The sequence below is a fragment of the Rhinichthys klamathensis genome, unplaced genomic scaffold (assembly GCF_029890125.1).
Source record: "Rhinichthys klamathensis goyatoka isolate OS25496 unplaced genomic scaffold, OSU_Roscu_1.1 h1tg000343l_1, whole genome shotgun sequence".
Classification (NCBI taxonomy): domain Eukaryota; kingdom Metazoa; phylum Chordata; class Actinopteri; order Cypriniformes; family Leuciscidae; genus Rhinichthys; species Rhinichthys klamathensis.
The window spans coordinates 532,501-552,622 of record NW_026606857.1 but is presented as its reverse complement, the minus strand read 5'-3'; positions in this window follow the sequence as shown (position 1 = coordinate 552,622).

The window sequence follows — 20,122 nt, the reverse complement described above, 5'->3', positions numbered from 1 at the left end:
TGGCGTCCTCTAGAGCCCTTCTCGCGGGGGCCCCCATCCAGGAGGTCTGCGATGCAGCAGGATGGGCTACCCCTCATACCTTTATTAGGTTTTATAGTTTGGACATTCCGTCTACACCCGGCTCTCTTGTGCTCGCGTCCTAAGGGTGCCTGTGAGCAGCTTCACACTAGGGCAGGCAGGGCGCGTTGTGGCGTAGTGGGTACTCGTTCCCCCAAAGTGTCATTCGACGCAGTTGGAGTTCCCTCGAAAGGGAACGTCCTCAGGTTACGACTGTAACCCTTGTTCCCTGAGAAGGGAACGAGAACTGCGTCCCTTGGCCACGCCTTCCCCTGCCTGGGAGCGCTTGCTTCATCACAGAAGCTGACATCTTATGTGTGCCGGCTGCCTTTATAGCTTCCGCCTATGTGCCGTCACACATCACGTCATGACGTTGCACCAATCAGAGATCGGCTCAGTTTCATTCATCCTTCAGAGGCGCTACGCTGAGGGGCGTTCCCCCAAAGTGTCATTCGACGCAGTTCTCGTTCCCTTCTCAGGGAACAAGGGTTACAGTCGTAACCCGAGGACGTTTTTCATAGATAACCATGAGACTAAGGCCGTGTGTCCACCAAAGCGTTTTTCCACGCGCCTGGCGTATGTTTTCAATTGTTTTCAATGGGAGCGCCGCGTTTTTTAAACGCCATGAGCGTAACGAGGCGCTGAGCGTTTTTTTTCACGCTGAAGCGCTGAGCGCTCAGCATTGTTTACTGGTCGCCGAGAGTTGAAAAATTAAAACGCAGCGCTCATCACTGTCACTTTTTACCCAGCCGTCCAATCACAGTGGAGGAGGGGCGGGACTAATACCACACCGACCAACTTTCACAACATTCTTTCTGTACAACGACATCAACCAGCAGAGCTAACCGAACAAAATGGATGAAAAATACATTTTTAGTATGAAACAAATTATCTGCGAAATGTGTTACAAGTAAACTGTGCTGCGGATATTCTGTATCATAGCAACGAAACGTCTCAACTGAAAAAAATGCTGCGCTGCCAAAACGCTCTCAAGCGCCCACAGCTAGGCGTTTTCAGCTGGCTAAAAACGCTTTGGTGGACACACGGCCTAAGGGTAGGTTGCAGGACAACGAAATGCTTAAAACTGAGAAGTTTTTCTTTGAGTTTTCCTCGTACAGACAACACCATTGTCAAAACACTCCCCATTCACACGAATCAACGAAAAAAAACAAAAAAATGCTGTTTTCTGCTTCCAGGCGATTAGATGACGATGGAACACTATAGACCGAACATGTAATATGCATGTCCATGACATCATCGGTTTCCCAGATTCATGTTTTTACTGTTTACACGGATTAAACATATGGGCAATTGGGCAAGTGCCCAGGGGCACCACGTAAATATTTTTTTCTCTTTTAAAACAAGAGATTCATTCTTAAACGTATTTCTAGCCTATAGGCTATATATACGCTTTCATCAGAACGTTCTAAATTCCCTGAATGTTTTGTTGAAAGTTTATTATTTTCGTTATTTTATAAGGGTTTTTTTTTTTGTGGACGCGCGATCTACCGCCAGATTCAAACTACTGCGTGAGTAGGTCTAGGTGTCATTGCCCAGGGGCACCAAAGAGTCGGATCTAGTACCGGATCTAGATGGCGGATCTAGTACCGCCATTGTTTACACGGAGACCGTTTTCAAAAGTTTGCATTTTCAGCCGCCCAAAACGCAGTTGTCGTGTTAACGAACAGCCAAAACGCATAAAAAGTTTTACGTTCCCTTTCAAGGGAACTCGAGCTGCGTTTGAGACGCGGTGGGAACGCTCTGCGTGATTGCGTCATGAAGCACGTGTAAAATCAGTCCAATGGAAGCCCGATACGTCATAGGTGACATCATAGACCAGGAAACTATAAAGCACCCCTTAAAACAGATCGCGACAGCTTCTGTTGTCTTCAGCAAGCGCTCTCTGTGATTATGTCCTTGTCTATTTATTGTTGTCTGTCCAAGCATTATATTCATTGATTTATCAGTATGGCGAGCAAGCAAGATTACAAACGTTGTGTTGTTCCCTGCCCTCGTTTTATTACGGGTGGGGACACACATCAGATGTGTGTTGCTTGTTTGGGAGTGGAGCATGCCCAGTCGGTCCTCGAGGGGGCTGACTGTGAGCATTGCATTAGTTTGTCCATGAAAACTCTCCGCTCTCGCCGGGCGTTCTTTGAGGAGGATGGTTCGGTTCGCGTTCCCCGAGGTGCGGGTCCCGCTGCTGCCGAGGCACAGCGGCGGCGTGCATCTTGGGGTTCGCAGATGGATCTAGTAGCGGGGTTTGAGACGGGCCCCGCCCTTTCTCAGCCCTTACCTGCTGGATCCGGTGTCTCAGCCCAGGAAGGAGCCCACTCGGCGGTTTCTCCTCCCCAGGTTGAGGCACCAATGTTGCGGCTATCCAGTTTTGAGGAACTGGATGTCGTTGATATGGGGGAATTTGAGTCTTCGCCAGCTCATACCCCTGCTGATGAGGAGCTTATGGAGGTCTTATCTCGTGCTGTTGCTAAATTAAATATCGACTGGCCAGCTGATGATATTGATGTGGATTCTAGAAAAAGTCTTTTAGATGAACGTTATTTACCATCTAGATCACGACCTCTTCGTCTGGAAATCCCGTTTTTCCCCGATCTCCACACTGAGGTGTCGAGATCGTGGAATAAACCGCCGTCTTTCAGAGTGCATAATCCTCAGACTAGTAATTACAGTAAAGTTAAAGGGATTGATCACTATGGTTACTTGACGATGTCTCGTGCGGAAGAGACGCTTGCAAGCTATCTCTCCCCCGAGTCATCGTCATCACTGAAAGCCCCGACGTTACCCACCAGACCATTAAAAAATACATCAGTGCTGGTGGGTAAAGCGTATTCGGCAGCAGGTCAGGCCGCGGCATGCTTACATACCATGTCAATTTTACAAGCATACCAGGCTGACCTGCTGAGGGACATGGACGATTGTGAGGAAGTTAGTGCTGATGCAATTCGAAAATTGCGTCGCACAACAAACCTATCTCTCCGGGCCACCAAGGAGACGGCCAAATCGCTGCGTTTGAGACGCGGTAGGAACCCCATACCCACTATGCCACGCTATAAATTGTGTTGTCGATAGGTTTCAAGAAAACAAAAAACAAGCGGCTGCGTTTCAGAGGTTTCTTCCTCGCCGGTCCAGTGTCCCCGAGGCTGCGCGTAATATAAAATCTGAGCAGCCTCGTCCGTCTACGAGCTCCGCACACAGGTTCCAGCAGAAACAGAGCGTCGCCGCTCGGGCTCCTCCGCAATCCGGGGTTCCCGAGTGGCGTTCGCAGTCCAGGCCTGTTGGGGGTAGACAGGATCTGAGGACTGTCACCTCCAAGAGAGCTTGGACTAAGAAGAAGTCCTGACGCCGAGTCTGTCAGGCTTCTGAGGGTGGTCCCCTCCAGGGAGGAACGATTCCGAGGAACCGTCCCTCTTTGGCGCCCTCCGGGGGGCGATTCTCCGAGGAGAGTCGCAGCGTTGCCCCCTCGGTTGTTCCCTGCCGGTTCGCCGTTTCAGGGCACCGAGGTGTCAGCGTCCCCGTGCAATCCTCTGAGGAGGGTTGTAGAACGGTCAGTTCGGTTGTTCCCTGCTGGTTCGCCGCTTCCGGGGATCCGAAATGATTGTTCAATCAAATCCAGAGGCCAGTCTCGAGAGACTGGTTCCCTTATCAGAATTTCTGGCAGCGTGGAAACTTCTGCCAAATATTTCTCTATGGGTCCTGCACATAATAGAAAAGGGTTACAGAATTCAGTTTGGTTCTCATCCGCCCAGATTTCAAGGGGTCCTTCCCACAGTGGTGGACTCACAGCAGGCTCTGGTTATGGAGCAGGAAGTACTGACACTTCTTCAAAAAGGAGCTATAGAGGGGGTGCCTCCTCCCAGCAGAGAGTCAGGGTTTTACAGCCGTTACTTCATTGTTCCAAAGAAGGATGGAGGGTTGCGTCCTATTCTAGATCTGCGCCATTTAAACAGCAGAGTTCAGAAACTCAAGTTCAAGATGCTTACACTCAAGCAGATTGTATCACAGATTCAGTCCGAGGACTGGTTTGTCACAATAGACTTGAAGGACGCGTACTTCCATGTATCTATCCATCCTCATCACAGGAAGGACTGAGGTTCGCTTTCGGGGGCAAAGCGTACCAGTATCGGGTTCTTCCGTTTGGCCTAGGTTTATCACCCCGCACCTTTACAAAATGCGTGGATGCAGCTCTGGCTCCTTTGAGACTCTAGGGCATTCGCGTATTAAATTACATCGACGATTGGTTGATTTTAGCTCAGTCAGAGCAGTTGGCAGTTCGGCATCGAGATGTCGTTCTGTCCCACATAAAGGATTTGGGGTTGCGGCTCAACATCAAGAAGAGTGTTCTCCTCCCTGCTCAGAGGACCACTTTTCTAGGTGTAATTTGGGATTCGACCACAATGCAGGCACGTCTGTCTCCTGCTCGTATTTCTGCGATTCTCATAGCCGTAAAGAATGTAAAACTAGGCCAGTCACTCACTGTGAAACAGTTTCAGAGACTGTTGGGACTCCTGGCAGCGGCGCCCAACGTAATTACTTTTTGCCTGCTGTACATGAGACCCCTGCAGTGGTGGCTCAGAACCAAGGGGTTTTCAACGAGGGGAAATCCGTTCCGCAAGATCAAGGTCACGCGGCTATGCCTTCGTGCCTTGGTCATGTGGAAGAAACCTTGGTTCCTCGCCCAGGGCCCAGTGCTGGGGGCTTCTTGTCGACGCGTCACGCTTTCGACGGATGCTTCCCTCACGGGATGGGGGGCGGTCATGAGTGGCCGCTCGGCGCAAGGTCTTTGGCAGGACCATCAACTGTCCTGGCATATAAATAGTTTGGAGATGATGGCGGTATTTCGAGCTCTCAAATATTTCCTGCCAGACCTGAGAGGCCATCATGTGTTGGTCCGTATGGACAACACATCGGTGGTCTCCTATATCAACCATCAGGGGGGTCTGAGGTCACGTCACCTTTGCAAGCAGGCCCATCAGATCCTCCTATGGGCCCAGGGGAAGTTGCTATCTCTCAGAGCAGTGTACATTCCGGGGCGTCAGAATGTGGAAGCGGATATCCTGTCGAGGCAGGGGCTGAGGCCCGGGGAGTGGAGACTTCACCCCGAGGTGGTGGAGCTCCTGTGGGAGAGTTTTGGTCGAGCTCAGGTAGACCTTTTCGCATCGTCAGATTCAACCCATTGTCCCATGTGGTTCTCCCTCACGCACCCAGCTCCTCTCGGACTGGATGCGATGGTGCAGGTGTGGCCGAGGCTGCACCTGTATGCATTCCCCCCGATATCTATGCTTCCGGGGGTTCTGGAGAGGGTTCGCCGGGAAGGGGCTCGTCTGCTACTAATAGCCCCTTACTGGCCGACCCGAGTTTGGTTCTCGGACTTGGTGTCTCTTCTGAACGGCTCTCCCATGGAGATTCCACTCAGGAGGGACCTGCTGTCCCAGGCAGGGGGCACGATATTTCACCCTCGGCCAGAGTTGTGGAAACTGTGGGCCTGGCCTCTGAGGGGGCCCGGCTCATAGAATCCGGTCTCTCGACTGAGGTCGTTGAGACCATTCTCCAATCCAGAGCTCCTTCCACGAGAAAACTTTATGCACTGAAATGGAAATTATTCTCCACCTGGTGTGGTGAGCGTCAGTTAGATCCTGTTAACTGCCCTGTTGGTCCAGTTCTTGATTTCCTGCAAGACCGATTCTCTGCTGGATTATCTCCTTCCACCTTAGAAGTTTATGTGGCGGCTATATCGGCCTACCATACCCCTCTGGGGGGTACTTCTATCGGGAGAGATCCTTTAATTACTCGTTTTCTCCATGGTACATTGAGGTTGAGACCTGCACTGCACTCTAGAGCACCGGCTTGGGATTTGGCCATTGTACTTGAGTGTCTGGCTTTGGCTCCCTTCGAGCCTATTGAAGAGGTTTCAGAAAAATTCCTCACCTTGAAAGGTTTATTTCTCCTCGCTATTTCATCTATCAAGAGAATTGGAGATTTGCATGCCCTGTCGGTTGCTCCTTCATGTTTGGAATTTGCACCTGGTATGGTGAAGGCATTTCTCTACCCTAGACCGGGTTATATTCCTAATGTCCCAGTTAATGTTGGGGGCCCAATAGTGCTGCAGGCCTTTTATCCTCCACCTTTTAATACCCCAGATCAGGAACAACTGAACCTGTTATGTCCAGTTCGGGCATTAGATGCCTACGTTCACAGAGCTGCCCTGTGGCGTAAGTCTGAACAATTATTTGTCTGCTTTGGGTCACTCAGGAGAGGGTGCCCTGCATCTAAACAGGTGATGAGCAAATGGATAGTCGAGGCTATATCATTGGCTTATGAAGCGGCCGGTCAGCCTTCACCTATGACTGTACTGGCCCATTCTACAAGGAGTATGGCGGCCTCTACGGCCTTAATTTCGGGTGTTTCCCTTCCTGATATTTGTAATGCGGTAGGATGGTCCTCTCCGCATACATTTGTCAGGTTTTATGACCTTGACCTCTCCACTCCAGGGGCGAGGTTGCTTGCTTCTTAGTGTGCGCAGGACTTCACACAGAACGGGCATTTGTCACTATGGCATAGTGGGTATGGGGTTCCTACCGCGTCTCAAACGCAGCTCGAGTTCCCTTGAAAGGGAACGTCTCAGGTTACGTATGTAACCCTGGTTCCCTGATAGGGAACGAGACGCAGCGTTTATCTGCCATACTTCCTGCATGCCCTGATCGACTTGCTTCAGACTTTTCAGAAGCTGTCGCGATCTGTTTTCAGGGGTGCTTTATAGTTTCCTGGTCTATGACGTCACCTATGACGTATCGGGCTTCCATTGGACTGATTTTACACGTGCTTCATGACGCAATCACGCAGAGCGTTCCCACCGCGTCTCAAACGCAGCGTCTCGTTCCCTATCAGGGAACCAGGGTTACATACGTAACCTGAGACGTTTTTATTTGAAAATGGTGTCGTGTAAAAAGCCCCTAAATGGAGAGCAAATCGAGATTCGCCTGCTTCTAAGATGTTTCTTTTGACAAAGACACCAGTCTTCTAGAGTTTCAGATCTCAGCAAAGTCTCAAACTTTACTCAGATTTCCAAAGATACCAGAGTTTACATTCAAAAGTCAGAGATCTCATTATAAACTTAAAAATGTAACATCATATTCTTCCAAGACTGAGTTATCTGAACTATGCGACCCACATTCAATGTTATAGCCCTGTAAACAGTTGTATTTTTCGTCTTTTTTCTTCCTTTAGGATAAACGTATGAGACAAAATGAAACATGCATGAGAACAAATCAATACAATTTTCAGATACTCTAATTCCTTAAGCAGAAAAGTGGGAAAGGTATTCTTGGAAGACCTGATACATCAGTGCAAGGTTTTACACCACAACAATCAGCAAACCACCAGTGTGACTTTTCAAATACAGTCATCCCTGTTCAACCCGTTTCAAGTTGCTGAACAGGCGGAGAGGAGGTGTTCCATTGGTGTCTGTGTTCTGCAGAAAGTTCCCCAATGCTTATCAGGTGAGCGACATGTGTTGTTCCTCTCACAGCCTCACAAAGCTTGTCCGGCTCGGTTATCAGAGAGACCAAGCCCACTGCCATTTGAGAGGGTGAGTCAGATCCCTGCAGCCTGGATCAGTTTCTAAGTCCTTCTGTCTCTTTATATCCCTGCTGTACCCTAGAAGCACATGCTTGAGAAACATGCATACAAGCACCTGTACTTCTTTTTGTCTGTCCTCCACCCTGCTAATGGACAGTTGACACCAGAGATGACCCACCCTCGTGCTTTCTGTGAGAAACAAAAGCTGGCCTTACCTTAGGGATGCACCCGTAACCGTTAGGTAACATTAGTTGGTTATTTAAATGTGTGTTTACCACTGTACAATGCCTACTCACTGGAGCGGTGAGTCTAGTGGAGATTGATATCGGAACTTGTGCTTTTTTATCTTTCTTTAAGCAAGAACAAACATGTTTTTCATTGGAGAGAGTTCAGTGTTTTTGTGGAAAGGTTAAAAGCAGCTTGTGGTTTGGATAGACGACAGGCGGCCTCTGGTTAAACATGAGACAATTTGATGGTGATTGTTTGAAGCAAGGACTGTATCTGCCTTCTCTATCTGTCTTTTTCTTCTCTCTTTCTCACTTTTCCCCACTGTCAATCCTGCTAAAAGACCAGGATGTGTTTTTATGCTAGTTTAAGCTAGTTGTTTTAGGTTGAGGACTCTTCTAGCTAATCAATAGGCGTAGCCATGCTGCTAAGCAGCAAAATATGCTGGTTAATGAAAAAAAAAAAACATTTCTGTAATAATTTACTGATCATTGTATCATTCCAGGTTTGAAACATTTGGAGGCTAAGTAAATGATGACAGAATATTAATTTTTAAGTGAACAATTCCCTTTATTTCATTAATACTTAATTATCTGCAAGTACAGGTTTTTTTAAATATAATTTTCAGATTTAATTAACATTTATGCAATTTGGCAGACGCTTTTACCCAAAGCGAATTACATTGCATTCAAGGTACACATTTTCTTTCCCAGGGAATCGAAACCATGACCTTGGCATTGCTAGTGCCACACTCTACTTTTTAAGGTTGTAACGTGCTCCAAGAACCAAATTAGAGTCAGGATCTAGATGCAGATAAAAATGATGTTTAATGGCTGAAAACAGTAATTCATGGCTTGAGAGTAGAACACATGACAGAGCGCAGAGCTATGAATTACTGTTTTGAGCCATGAAACATCATTTTTATCTGCATCTAGATCCTGACTCTAACTTGGTTCTTGGAGCACGTTACAGAATAATCCGTCTAAAATGGATCTAGCAGATCGGCTCATGAGTCAAGCAGGTCGTTTCTACTGAAAATTATGTCAAGGGTTTTCTATGTTTTACGGATCATGTACCATGGGACGAGACTTATTTAAAGTGGTGCTTTCAATATGGATTGGACGATGAATTCGCTGAGTGAATGCCTTCGTTTGAGCACCCCTCTACGCTATGCCAGCAAATGGACTTTATTTTGTTTTTCTATTCTAGTTTGACCCAGAGAGTGCAGCTGTCCTCTCGAACCAGGAGCTGGCTTTAAATAATTTTTTAGGGGGGGGGGGGGGGGGGGGGGGGCAGTAGAGGGGTCTGCGGTAACTGAGGCTGCAGTGACCGAGTGCTACGAAGCCGAGTACAAGACTGCTGAGGCTGCAGTGAACGAGTACAACAAAGCCGAGAACGTGAGTGTTGGGAGCCGAGTACAAGACCCATATGGAAAAGGTTTGCTAAAAACACCTGTGATTCTTATATGTTCCAACAGAATTTTGTAAGAGACATATATGCTGCAAAATCCACATATATAAATTGCATAATATTAATGTATTTTTAATCATATATGTCATATACTGTATGTCCTACGTACAAAAGCCATATAGATTTTATTGATGTTAAAACGTAGGAAAATAATGCTAATTTAATATTCATGTCCAGCAGTGGCGCGGGTTTGATTTTGAAATTGGTGGGGACGGGGACATCAATATTTAATATATTTAAAGTTTTGATCGAAAATATTGCTAGGGATATATCAGTGTCACTGGATATTGGTAGGGACACGTCCCTAGCGTCCCTACTAAATTCTACGCCCCTGATGTCCAGCATATATCTTAAAGTATTAGCTCACTTTCAAACTCACCCTGATGTCAGCCAAGATATCCATGTCTCTCTTTCTTAAATTTTTTATACACAGAATGGACTTCAATGGCAACCAACTATTCAAATGTTCAAAGAAGTTTCAAAAGTTTCAAATGTATATATATATATTTATAAAACGGTTAGTTCCAATCCTTGATTCTGATTGGTCAATAGCTGTGCTTTATTCACGATAAAACACGGCTATGACCGCTTCACCCAACGGTTCTATGTATCACTACACAACACCCCTAGCAACCACTCTTAGCAACTTAAACAGATGTTTCATCTCATTGATATTGTTCATTTAAAGCTAGAGCAGAGCATTGTGAGAGATCGAGTAAGCGAGTGTACCTGCATTTACAGTAGACGTAGCATTTTCCTTCAGGTCAGTCCTATATTCATAATAAAAAAATGCGTTTGAATGTCCGCTGCATATTTTGTCCTTTTAACAGTCATGGGGTTTTCCGTGCATAACGTTAGTCATCTGTCAGTTGCGTCTGTCTTCTCCGTGATCACAAGTTCGAGTCCTTTCAAAAGCCTTCTCTACAGACTCACTCACTCACTCACTCACTCATAAAGACAGTCTTTGCCGCCATCTATTGGCGAAATAATATATGTAACTTCTGTTGCTGTTCACGTTCCGGGACTATTTTTTCCAGCGGAAGGCAGGCTTTTAGTGATTTTACTTCATGAAAGTTGCATAGATACATATTTTTCGGCTTTAATATTTTTATTGTGTGGCAACCGTTTTATAAAAGCAATAAGGTACTCGAGGCAAGTGCTGTATCGTGAATAAGTAACGGCTGAAGGGGTTGCAGGCACTCCGCTTCGCGTCGTGCCTAACAACGCCCTCCAGCCGTTACTTATTCACGATACAGCACAGCCTCTCGTACCTTATTGCTTACATATATATTTATTTTCTAGAAAATGACCGATCGTTTCACTAGATAAGACCCTTATTTCTCGACTGGGATCGTGTCGAGACTTTGAAGCTACATTGAGACATTTGAACCTTCTTTGAACATTTGAATATTTGGTTACCATTGAAGTCCATTCTGTGTAGAAAAATCCTGGAATGTTTTCCTCAAAAACCTTAATTTATTTTCGACTGAAGAAAGAAAGACATGGATATCTTTGATGACATCAGGGTGAGTAAATTATCAGAATTAATTTTTTTTTATTTTTTTTGAAAGTGAACTAATAAAACACAGTGCAGTTTACCAATCAGTGTAAGGCTGCAGTTCACTCATGCTCTTGCTCTTATTTTGTGGAGCCCTAAGAGGAGCCCTATGCCTAGTCAATCATGGTCATACTGTATAATTCAACATTAGATGAAACACAATATTTAAAACTACACACACAAGCACACATTTTAATTACAAAAATTATTTATTAGAGTGTATTCTACAAGATACAGTTGAATATTTTACATATCAATTGTTTTTTATTTTAAATTCTGCATCACCAGATTTCATTTTCATTTGTGACCATTTCTCTAAACTTTATCACAGTACTAAGATAGTATACTATTCTTAACCCAAACATAAAATTTTCCTTAATGTCGAAGTGATTCTTATGCATATCACCACCAGAGTTCATGTCACATATACAAAAATATATTCCAGCCAATTTTCAACATTTTATTCACTGTTCTAGAAACATATTTGACTCAACTTTGTTAATTTGCCGCACCCTCTGATCTAAATAACACTGTGATGAGTCACATCCGGGACATTTACGCGCTGAGCGCGACGAAACGAGCAGAGACTTTTTTCACAGACGCCATTTTCTTTGATTCTTGATGCAAGGCATACGATGAGGGAAAACGCATGGATGAAGTGTTTTATCCCATTTATATATGCATTTTATAACGTCTTATTGTTTTATAACAATGTGTATGTGCTGTGCACGGCTAAACCGCTCTCAGGGGGGCATTTCCGTTGACGCACGATGCAGATCAGACCAGGATGGGTTTGCTTTTTAACAGGAAAACGGCGAAAGTAAGTGTTTTATCTAATTTACAATATGTATTTTATAATATATTGATTTATAGCGATATTTAAATGCTTTGCGCGCTTAAACGAGCCGAAACTTTTCTCAAAGGCGACGATCTTCTTTGACTCAAAACGGAGCCGACGACGAGGAGGTTTGCTTGTAACGTTAACAGGAAAAACACCGAAAGTAAGTGTTTTTAACCTAATTTACAACATGTATTCCATGGCATTATATTGTTTTGTAACGATATGTATGTGATGTGCGCGCCTAAACCTTTCTCACAGACTAGGCCCACAGACGACTAGGCCTGCATCTTCTTTGAGTCGTGACGCAGTGCTGACACGGAGTTTGCTTTTAACAGTAAAAACATATAGTAAGTGTTTTAACTCATTACAATACGTGTTTTATGACAATATTTGTGAAGTGCAAATATTAAAAGTATGTATTTATCCTCAAACTATCTTTTACTCTCGTTTACCAGCACACCTAGTACAAGTTAACTGAAAAACAGAAGAACAGCACTGACTGCAGACCAACAATCCACGTGAAATTGTCACTTTATTTCCTTTTTTGGAGGACCAATTTTCTTAGAATGGGTAACTAATTCTTTCAGAATAAATATTTATGCAAAATGTATTTATCAGAATAACTTTTGATTGATGTTTGGTGGTTATGCTTTCATGTTTAAATGTATTGATTTAGCTATTTGTGTTTGCTAGGACCATTTCTATGATGCACTGAGTGGCTAAGGCTAAACCAGGCTTGGTGTTTAAAGACTGTACAGACTAGAACCTGGTGATGTTAAGATTAAACAGATAACATGAGAGAATCATGGGCACAAAAAAAAAAAATAATCATAGCTTTGTTGCTATTTGGTATAACTAGATTTTCTGTGTTTCTTAACACTCATTTTGAATTTGTCCAGTCAAATTACTTTACAAAAGTCATTTTTATTTTTATTTTTTATTTAAAATTAGTTTTCAAACCAATTGTTTTCATGATTTAACAGGTATATGTTTTCTTGCTGTTTAATTTTAGACTCCACTGATTGGGAAATATCTGCCCATCACCTGTCCAACATCACAGCCACAAAAAGGGAACACAGATTCTTCCGGCGGCTGACTATTAGTGAGATTTCTTAAGGTGGGTGTCTTAATTTATTCTTAAAGGGTAACTAAACCCCTGGTCAGAGCCTGACTCCACCCACTGGCAGTATTTGAAAAATGCTGGAAAAGTGGGCAGAGCCCAGCAGAGATAGAGGAGATGAGCTGAGGTCGGGGCTGAGCGGGGGGCGTGCACCTGAGACCCGCAGTGACGGATTGATTGACAGCTGCTGTCAGACTCTAAAATGGAGAGTGACGCAAGTAGCTTTGCAACAGAGCGGTCAATTGAAGTCGAGGACTTTTCTCCCCCAGCTTCACCTGAAGTGGAGGAGGGTGAATTGTCTGTGGACACAGGGCCATATCAATTCGAGCCGCTGGCTCAAACTGCGGTCTTAACTCCCGCATCGCGATCGGCATCTGATGAGTTTTGTCGAGTTGATGTCAATAGCGCGCGCTCTCTGTAGGCATATTCATTAGGGCTGTAACGATACACCAAACCCACGATTCGATTCGTATCACGATTTTTGACCCACGATTCGATTCGTATCGCGATTCTATCACGGGGGCGGGGCTTGAGGGGGCGGGGCTTGTGGTAAAAAAAAAGAGATTTTGAGAGAAGAAAAAAAATACCGGTATTTTTATGAAATAACATTAGGAAAAACCTGTATAATCTAAACACCAAAGAACAATAATAACTATGCAAATGATTAAACTATACTAGGCAGTGTAGGCTGCTGCTTTTGGGTTGTGTTCTGTACTCCAACTAAATTGATTTCGGGATGGTGCCGTAGGATATGCATCTGCATGTTGGACGTGTTGCCGGTCAATTGAGGATTAATTTAATGCACTTTCTGAGAACTTATATTTCAAGTTTTGGCTGCAAATTTCACATCTATAATGCTGAAATTGCCAAATTTTAAATAATTTATCCTCAACTAGTTTTGTGGTGTAGGTCTACGTATTTTATAATGTATAACTTCAAATAATACTAATAGTACTTTAAAGATGTGGTAGTTCTCAGGGCCTGAATTTCGTTTTGGAAAATGGGGGGGGGAAATCCCCCTTTAGATGATTCTCATGGGGGGGATTTTTTTTGTTTGAGGGGGAGAAAGGGGGGGGGGGGGGGGGGGCATTTTTTCCAAACAAAATTATTGCATTTATCTTGCCTAAATGTTTGTGCTCATTGCATTTTTACAATGGGGTAATATTGTTGTTAAGAATTTACACATCACAAGGAAGCTTGATTTAAATTGTTTAATTAAATTGAAAAAAGTAGCACAAATAAATACAATAGAATAAAGATACAAATAAAGACAATTAAAGAGAAAAGTTTTTGAATAGGTCTAACACTAGTATTCATATACAGATACTGAATAAAGTAATCAAATGGAAAATAACACTGGGTAGTATTTTAGTCCTGAATAAATTAAATACATAGGCTATTAATCCTGATTCCTTTAACTTAAAGCCATCTTTTGTTGTTTTGACAACAAAATTAATGACAGACACATATGGCTTCCGTCACTTTAAGAGCTAGTGCACGGATCCTGTGTTCATTATACTGGCATGCGTTTTATGCTTATTAAAGACAAAACCGACTATATTTAGAGTATAGCCTACTCACAAAGACCGAAATTGACAATTTTGCGTGTTAAAGCAATATAATCCGCGAAAAATAGTTACTGGCCAGCTGTTTTTGAGGCGGATTTTCTATGAATGTGCGCATAGAAAATAATCTCAGAGAGCGCGCGAGCACTGATTCGTTTAAAATCGCTTGAATGTTTAAACTGGTAAGACTTAAAAAGACTTCAGTCACGATGCACTGCTGGCCCGATTGTGCAAGTGAATATTCCGTCATGTCCCGACCTTACAGTCTATGGTCCCGACTCCAAAACGCGAGTGTGTATTATCGCCGCAGCGCTTGATGCCTGCCTTGCACAACACATTATGAGAGAAGAGATAGAAGACGCGCGCTGCACCGCTGAACACTCACGCTGTTTGTGACATTGCGTCTGGAAGATAGTTGTTAAAAGAATGATTTGATTTTATTATCTGTGTGGATTACGATTGCGGGAATTTCCCGCATTATAAATGGGAGACCTGCGGGAATGATTAGAATTATGCGCAATACCCGCGCCGAAATTCGAGCCCTGGTTCAGGACAGGAAGGATAACTCTGGGAGTTGGAAGGGGTGTGATCGCGATTCTGCCTTCTCACATCGCGATACAGGATCGTGGACCTGAGTATCGCGATTTCGATTTTATATCGCGTATCGTTACAGCCCTAATATTCATATTCTGTCGCTATGTGAAAAAATCCAGCAAAATGCGCCGTCGCGTTTGTCGACCAGAGGATTAACTTGAGCCTAACCATAAATTGTGATTAAAACATACATGCTCACTCACATCAAGACGCGACTGCGGTGGTGGAGTCCATGCAGGAGGAGCAGCATTTGGCACTGCGTCGCTTTTCAGCGCCAGCTGTGTGGAGAAGCCCATTTCCACCTCTACTGCATTACCATCCTGACCACTGTACTAAATACAGATAAATCTAACGTTACGCTAACTTGAAGCTATCCTAACTGATGCAATACTATACTACTAACTAACTATGCTTCTAACAATACTACACTAACAACTATGCTAATTAACTACATAGGCTACACGAAATAATCTAAATAACTATATAAATGCTATGCTAAATAGATGCTAAAACACTGTATCCTGATCGTTTTAAATACTCGCAATTCCAGCTCCTGACTCACAGTGGTTTTGACGAAACAAGATGGTTTTTATACTGCCAAGGGCGTGGTAGCTCGTACCAAGGGCGTGGTGAGCTGGAACCTGCTTACGTCACCAACAACCGCTTACGTCACGAACCACCGCAAACATCCAATAAGAAAATTCAACTGAATCAAAAATTCAAATTCAAATCTGAGAGCTTCCTGCCCCTCCATTGACAGTCTATGCAACTACCACTTTCAAGCCCTATAAAGGTACATCATTATGCTGCGTTCACACCAGACGCGAATAGCTCGTCAAATTCGCGCCTACCGCGTCTAGTTATACGCTTGATGATTGATGTTAGATGTTTGAACTTTTTCCAACATAAACTTGCTGTATTTATAAAACACAAATTGTATTAATTGTAATCGGTCCTGATTTTGTGTTGTGTTGTCTAGAGAACCAGCACTCCAGGATTTTTCGAGAAAGTTGGATCTGCGCAGCCATTCCTGCTCTATGAAACTCTACTGTTAGCAACTGGACACAACTGATCCACTCGTATCCTGCAACTGATCCACTCGTATCCTGCAACTGTTCTTCATCTGCTGAATGTTGTTGACTCGAGCACTGCTGTACTGTTGCAGAGTCGAAGGTACTGAATCAACTTCACTGACACAGGACTCACATTCACTGACATGTTCAGGATTTGAAGTATTACAGACCATTTGATAAGCAGCTTTCATATAATTCTGATGACAGAAATGCCTATAGTGTGCATTCATTGTTTATTTTAAAGTTAACCTATGATGTAAAGGGGCTTGTTCGTTAATAAAATAAATAGTTTGTTAAAACCACTGTTTGCATTTTGCCTTTATTTTTTACTTTACAATGAACAGAATTCTGCTATAATCCAGACTAAGGTTACAATTTAACTTTCTGGATTGTTTTGAAATAAAGTTTTGAAAGAGTAATATAGAGTGATGTGTTTATTTCAAAGTGAATTATTCTTTCAGATTAAATGATTTGTCAGTTTATTTTACAGTTCTTTAAAGTAGGTAATGCAGAACCCTAATAAGAAAAACTGGTAACTCCTTTAGTGTTGTTTTTCTTTGTAAAAAGGTGTTCAAACACCAGGATGGTGTAATACTCGACTCCTAATGCTGAGAAGAATTCCATGATGAATGATTTTCATCTTCTTTTAAAGTGTTAGGTCGACACCAGAACAGTGTAGAATTGTAACTCTGCCAGTGTTTGCTACAAAGCTGCACCCAGTTCTGCAACAGTGTTGTTGTTCTCTGCATTGGTAGGGTCATATTTTACTGCTTAGTGTTCATATTGTAACACTGTGTCAGTGTTGCGAGAGGAAACACTTTTGAAAAGTGTTGAGATTTCCAGATTTAAAATTTACTGTCCAAATCCTGAAGGAAAATGGCCAGTCCTCATAAAGGTCAGAGATATTTTGACACTACATCCTCCAATAGCTTCTGCACTGTACAATTTCCAAATTTTCATATAAGTGATGTTGGTCATCTAAACATGAAATCTGTATGACACACTTTATATAACACGTATAAAAAAAATGAGACAAAATGTGTATAAATCCTATAGGACTTTAATTTGACTAGCATATGATTCAATATAAGAACTTTAATTGATTTGTATATGAATTTAAGTTATTTTCTACTAATACCATATACGATTGCATATGTTTGTCATGTAAAACTCATATGATTCAATATAAGAACTTTAAATGAATAGTATATGAATATCGGGTGTTTTCTACTAATACCATACACCATTGCATACTTTTGTCATGTACAATTCATATAAGACTTTTACAGTATTCATATATGACGCAAAAATCCCCTATAAGTTGTATGTGTGCTATTTAGTATGAAAGGGGCCATAATCGGTCTGTATAAGACATGTATTGGTCTTACATGAAACACATAAGGTAATTCTGTCCAATTTAAGTAAGGAAGATATATGGTTGCTGTATATGAACCATGCAGGTTTTTTTCATATGGGGACTGCCGAGACTACAGTGAACGAGTTTAACGAGGGCAACGAAGCCGAGAATGTGAGTGCTGAGACTGCAGTGAACGAGTGCAACAAAGCCGAGGAACGCAGAGACTGCAGTGAACGAGTTTAACAAAGCCGAGAACGAGAGTGCTGAGACTGCAGTGAACGAGTGCAACGAAGCCGAGAACGAGAGTGCCGAGACTGCAGTGAACGAGTGCAACGAAGCCGAGAATCTGAGTGCTGAGACTGCAGTGAACGAGTGCAACGTTTTTGCCCTGCCCCACGGTCATGGCCCTTGCCATTGACATTGATTTCAAAGAATCTTTGTTGGGCATCAGGAGCCGCCATTAAGGAGGGGGGTTATTTAAGAAACCTGTGCTTTGTCATGTCTTTTATTTGGAAAATCGTCATTTGAGTTCATGTTCCTTTTGTAGTTCTGTTCATGGTCTTTGTAGTTCTTTTGTTCTGGCTAATTTGACTCAGGCGTCTCGTGTTTTCTAATAGGTTCTGTTATTTAATGGTGTTCATTCTTACCTGTACGGATTATTGTCTGAATGTTAGTTTTTTTCTAATGTTCGTGTGAACATGCCCTTCATGGATTCATTGTTAAGGTGAAGCTCTACGCTCTATGTCATGTGTTCTATGCTCAAGCCATGAATTACTGTTTTGAGCCATTAAACATCATTTTTTATCTGCATCTAGATCCTGACTCTTTCTTGGTCTTGGAGCACGTTACAAAGGTACAGGAAAGCTCAAACAGTATTTGAAGGATTTTAAGTGCACATTCAATGCAATATGCTTCTTTTTCAGATAGAATGACAGAAATTAAAAATTTTAACTATCCCATTAAGCTTATTCAGAAACCTGATGGAGATACTGGCACATACAGCATCCCCCAAACACAACATATGCTGGTGACAGGCTATGCTGGTCTTTTCATCAAGGAATAGAAAGATGTTAACTGTTTCTGTGTCACGTGTGGCTGTATTGTGTCATAACAGCTGCCACCCAGAGTGTGTGCCTTTTAACATCCTCTGACTCATCAAACCTGTCAATTGTCCTCTAGGTAGGGATATTATACACCAGAGTTCATGACTGGGCCATGGCATTGTGCTCCCTTTGCTGTTTATCACCTAACCGACATGCCTTTCACAGTCTTGACTATGGAGACACACTGTTCAAATAGCCCAGTGAGCAGCTGTTACAGGTAACGCATTCAAAAAGACACGCAATGTGAGTAACTAAACACTGGCCTTTCTCAGTAATAAATGGTAAACGCCGACTCCAAAAACTCCAGATGTTTAAACTGATAAGGATAAAAGAGAACAGGGGAGTTATAGGATTCACTCAACCTGTCAAAGTGTTTTTGGGTAATAAAAGCATACCCTGCCTTTGATGGGACATGAGGGTATTGTGCTCAGTCTGTAGTACAAACACTGGCTCACAAACCAAAGTAAATAACAAAAAGTGAACAAGAAGAGAAAGAAGTGAGAGTAAGGTCGTTTTTGGACTCCTCTGTCTTGGTTTCCACCTTGTTGACTTAACTCTCATCTTCCATTGATCCCTTTTTAAGTGCTTGTTCACTTGGACGCAGGCTACTGATATCCTTAGGAGGTAAAAGGGCTATTCACTTTTTCCATCTTCTTGTTTTGTCTCTTTCTCTGAGAAGGAACTCACCTGGCATTTCAATTGAATCGACTGGTGTCCCAAAAGCACAGACAAAAAAAGGAGAAAACCTTTTGACAAGTTGTTCTTCTCACACAGCGTCTTGAGTCACTAACTCCATCTCCTAGCTCTCAGCTAATGAGTCTCTGAGTGACATTTTGCTAATTTCACAAGACAGGCTCCACAGATAAGTGTCTTTCAGTCATGTCTTGGTTTCTTTGAGAACTGACATCTTTTCTAACTTGTTTTGTCTCTACACACTGTCAATTTTCAAATCAGCCGATAAAGACTGACACCCAGTGAAAGACGAGTATTAGCAGGAATCGCTAGAGCGGACACTAGCATTGTTGCTTTCACCGAACCATGAAGTTTATTATTTCATTTCAGGTGAAAACTTTGCATGGTTTGTGTGAAGGTACAATCTTCTTGAGGTTTGTTTAGGAGTTAGCCAAGGTAAATATGAGCCAAACATCTGACTGTGTGCTGTTGAGGTGATTTGTTCGCACGTTTGGCTAATGCTTTAATGATTTAGCCACACAAAAGCAGTGAGTCAACCTGGAAACAGACTTTTGTGATGTTCTTTTTATAAAAACTTTCCTCGACTTTTCAAACTTTGAAATACTCCTCCAAAACCACGGCTTTCTTGAAGTCATAATATTTCATAAGAGTTGTCAAAAACCTTTGCTTACATGACTCCCTGAAAGCATCTTTTTGTTGGCTTTGAAACGCCTCTGTCAGCAGTGTTCGGACAGTTGGTCCATACGATGTGGCCCTATATCAGTTTTCTTGAGTTTTATGTGCAAATCCACTTAAAAGTCCTCCTTTGAGACTGGACTGACCACTATACATCAACAAGTTACGCTCCATTAAAGGCTGGAATGTGGTTTAACT